The following is a 5,000-nucleotide window of genomic DNA, read 5'->3' as shown; positions in this document are numbered from 1 at the left end:
CCGCCGAGGCGACGAGCTTACCTCTCAACAAGGAGGCATCCCCCGAAAGGGACACCAATGCATCATGGAGGAAAATTACCCAAGGGACAGTGCCATAGCCAATGGAGAACCATCAACCGGCGCTCGCCGCCTAAGCGACAAGCTTCTCCCTCAACAAGGAGGCAACCCCTGGGCTACGCAACGTGGCATTAGGAATGAAAGACCATTAGCCAGTTTCGCTTTTCCGTACGGGGACACCAATGCGTCATCGGGATTGTGCCATAGCCAACGGATATCCATCAGCCGGCGCTCACCGCCAAGGCGACAAGCTTACCTCTCAGCAAGGAGGCATCCCCCGAAAGGGACACCAATGCATCATGGAGGAAGATTACCGAAGGGACATTGCCGTAGCCAATTGAAAAGATCAATCGGCCGGCGCTCGCCACCCATCTCATTGAAATAGACGACCAGCTTACCTCTCAACAAGAAGGCATCCCCCAAAGGGAACACCAATGCGTCATCGAGGAAGAATTTTCGAGCAGCAACGAGCTTACCTCTCCGCAAGGGTGGGGCTTCCCCGAAGGGTTACAACACCAATGCATCATCAAGGAAGCTTTCCGACGGGACATTGCCATAGCCAATGTAGGACCACCGGCCAGCGCATGACGCCTAAACGACATGCTTACCCCTCAGCAAGAAGGCATTCCCTAAATGAACACCAATGCATCGTCGAGGAAGAATTTTTAAAACATAACTTTGCTTACCCCTCAGCATATAGGCAATCACCGAAGGACACGCCAATGCGTCATCAAGGAAGATTTTTGCGAATTCATTTTTTGATTTTTTGATGAACAATGAATTTAGAAAACATTTTGGCTTCACATAAAAGCATCTACAAACTTACCTCTCCGCAACGGTGTCCCTGCCCCTAAAAGTTTCAACACCAATGCATCATTAAGATAGTTTTTTCGAAGGGACAGGGCCGTTGCCAATGGACGAGATCCATCGGGTTTGTGCCATAGCAAATGGATATCCATCAGCCGGCGCTCACCGCCAAGGCGACAAGCTTACCTCTCAGCAAGGAGGCATCCCCCGAAAGGGACACCAATGCATCATGGAGGAAAATTACCAAAGGGACAGTGCCATAGCCAATGGAGAACCATCAACCGGCGCTCGCCGCCTAAGCGACAAGCTTCTCCCTCGACAAGGAGGCAACCCCTGGGCTACGCAACGTGGCATTAGGAATCAAAGACCATTAGCCAGTTTCGCTTTTCCGTGCGGGGACACCAATGCGTCATCGGGAATGGGCCATAGCCAACGGATATCCATCAGCCGGCGCTCACCGCCAAGGCGACGAGCTTACCTCTCAGCAAGGAGGCATCCCCCGAAAGGGACACCAATGCATCATGGAGGAAAATTACCCAAGGGACAGTGCCATAGCCAATGGAGAACCATCAACCGGCGCTCGCCGCCTAAGCGACAAGCTTCTCCCTCAACAAGGAGGCAACCCCTGGGCTACGCAACGTGGCATTAGGAATCAAAGACCATTAGCCAGTTTCGCTTTTCCGTACGGGGACACCAATGCGTCATCGGGACTGTGCCATAGCCAACGGATATCCATCAGCCGGCGCTCACCGCCAAGGCGACGAGCTTACCTCTCAGCAAGGAGGCATCCCCCGAAAGGGACACCAATGCATCATGGAGGAAAATTACCCAAGGGACAGTGCCATAGCCAATGGAGAACCATCAACCGGCGCTCGCCGCCTAAGCGACAAGCTTCTCCCTCAACAAGGAGGCAACCCCTGGGCTACGCAACGTGGCATTAGGAATGAAAGACCATTAGCCAGTTTCGCTTTTCCGTACGGGGACACCAATGCATCATCGGGATTGTGCCATAGCCAACGGATATCCATCAGCCGGCGCTCACCGCCAAGGCGACAAGCTTACCTCTCAGCAAGGAGGCATCCCCCGAAAGGGACACCAATGCATCATGGAGGAAAATTACCCAAGGGACAGTGCCATAGCCAATGGAGAACCATCAACCGGCGCTCGCCGCCTAAGCGACAAGCTTCTCCCTCGACAAGGAGGCAACCCCTGGGCTACGCAACGTGGCATTAGGAATCAAAGACCATTAGCCAGTTTCGCTTTTCCGTGCGGGGACACCAATGCATCATCGGGATTGTGCCATAGCCAACGGATATCCATCAGCCGGCGCTCACCGCCAAGGCGGCAAGCTTACCTCTCAGCAAGGAGGCATCCCCCGAAAGGGACACCAATGCATCATGGAGGAAAATTACCCAAGGGACAGTGCCATAGCCAATGGAGAACCATCAACCGGCGCTCGCCGCCTAAGCGACAAGCTTCTCCCTCGACAAGGAGGCAACCCCTGGGCTACGCAACGTGGCATTAGGAATCAAAGACCATTAGCCAGTTTCGCTTTTCCGTGCGGGGACACCAATGCGTCATCGGGACTGGGCCATAGCCAACGGATATCCATCAGCCGGCGCTCACCGCCAAGGCGACGAGCTTACCTCTCAGCAAGGAGGCATCCCCCGAAAGGGACACCAATGCATCATGGAGGAAAATTACCCAAGGGACAGTGCCATAGCCAATGGAGAACCATCAACCGGCGCTCGCCGCCTAAGCGACAAGCTTCTCCCTCGACATGGAGGCAACCCCTGGGCTACGCAACGTGGCATTAGGAATCAAAGACCATTAGCCAGTTTCGCTTTTCCGTGCGGGGACACCAATGCGTCATCGGGAATGTGCCATAGCCAACGGATATCCATCAGCCGGCGCTCACCGCCAAGGCATCGAGCTTACCTCTCAGCAAGGAGGCATCCCCCGAAAGGGACACCAATGCATCATTGAGGAAAATTACCCAAGGGACAGTGCCATAGCCAATGGAGAACCATCAACCAGCGCTCGCCGCCTAAGCGACAAGCTTCTCCCTCAACAAGGAGGCAACCCCTGGGCTACGCAACGTGGCATTAGGAATGAAAGACCATTAGCCAGTTACGCTTTTCCGTGCGGGGACACCAATGCATCATCGGGACTGTGCCATAGCCAACAGGTATCCGTTAGCCGGCGCTCACCACCAAGGTAGCAAGCTTACCTCTCAGCAAGGAGGCATCCCCCATGGGAACACCAATGCATCATGGAGGATGTGAGTCTGCAAGCATTCCCAACGGGACTCGAAAGCACGAGCATTTTGAGACCAAACGGCCATGGAGTTCTAGTTTCTGCCCGATAGTGTCATTGTTTGCTCTGCCATTCCTTGGCTAGGCCTTGCCTTTACCCGGGCATTTTTTTCTAGCGTTTCCAACGGGTCATCTCTTTACGGGTTTCTGTGGCCAAACCGCCAACATTTGCCCGACATAGTTTTTCTTTGCCCGATAGAGTCATGCTTTGCCCCACGGGACGGGTAAAAATAACATTTCGCCTCCGGGGTATTTCGGTCTTTTTTCCGAGCATTACCCACGGGTAGTGCTTCCAGGGGTAACCAAGGCCAAATGGCCAAGAATTGCCCGATAGAGTCCTGCTCTGCTCGATAGAGCTGTGCATTGCCTTGCGGGACGACTTAATATAGCATTTCGATTTAGGGGCATTTCGGTCTTTTTTCCGTGCATTACCGACGGGTAGTGTTTTCTCGAGTAACCGAGGCCAAATGGCCAAGATTTGCCCGGGTGGTCTCGATAGCAACGTGCCTTGGCACCCGGCGTCGGGTGGCCTCGGCTTCCCCAAGGGAGGGACACCACCCCCCCCTATAGTAGTAAAATTAGCCTTTGCTCTTGTGGCAGGAAGGAACATCAATGTGTCCGAACTGAAGCAATAGGGGTTTTTTTGAGCATCGCAACTTTTTTTCATAAACTTTGAATTGGGACATCTTCACAAAAATATGAAGCAACTCCTCCAAAAAATTCAGAATTTTTTGCCAAAAGGATAATTTTATATTAATTAAACAAAAAATAAATAGATAAAAATCATAAAAAATACAAAAAAATACAAAAAAAGTAAGAAAAAATCACAAAAAATTATAAACAAGCTACACAATAATTAGGTAAATATATTGGGTTGAAAAATAAGGCATCTATAATAGAAAATGTTTAAATTAAGACTTAAAAACATCTAAAAATAAAAATTAAAAAAGATTTTAAACTAACATTGCGAAAGTCCCAAAAGATGGCGACTAAACAAGAGTTTTTGGGGCGTTTCGACAAGAACATATTGGTGCTTGCATTGATTTGCCCGGCGACAAGCTACTTTTTAGCCGGTACCCAGCAAATTCTTAGCCGTTAACCAGCAACTTTTTAGCCGTTACCCAGCAACTTGCTTGCCGTTGCCTAGCAACTTCTTAGCCATTACCCAGCGTTACCCGTCATCTTGGTTGTTGTTGCCGATACCCAGCATTACCCGACAGCTTGGTTGCCATCACCCAACAACTTTTTACCCGATAGCCAGCATTACCCGACAGCTTGGTTGCCGTTACCCAGCAACATTTTAGCCGATACCCAGCAACTTTTTAGCCGATACCCAGCATTACCCGACAGCTTGGTTGCCGTTACCCAGCAACATTTTAGCCAATACCCAGCAACTTTTTAGCCGATACCCAGCATTACCCGACAGCTTGGTTGCCGTTACCCAGCAACATTTTAGCCGATAGCCAGCATTACCCGACAGCTTGGTTGCCGTTACCCAGCAACATTTTAGCCGATACCCAGCATTACCCGACAGCTTGGTTGCCGTTACCCAGCAACTTTTTAGCCGTTACCCGGTGAGCCAACTTGCCATGCCTTGGCTAGAACTGTCAACTGTTGTTGCCTACATTCATGTGCGATTCCCGATGCCTTGTCTAGACCGTCGTCTTGGCATACGCCCAAGTGTTTGCCCAAGTGTTTCCCAAGTGTTTCCAAGTGTCCAAGTTCCAAAGTGCCTAAGTGCCGTGCCGTGCCGCGCGCGCGCGCGTGGGTCTTTGATATAAGAATATTTAGAAAAAAAATTCTAAACATGCTATATATCAA

The sequence above is a fragment of the Rhododendron vialii genome, chromosome 11a, assembly GCF_030253575.1.
Source record: "Rhododendron vialii isolate Sample 1 chromosome 11a, ASM3025357v1".
Lineage (NCBI taxonomy): Eukaryota > Viridiplantae > Streptophyta > Magnoliopsida > Ericales > Ericaceae > Rhododendron > Rhododendron vialii.
Note: the sequence above shows the minus strand (reverse complement) of the source record.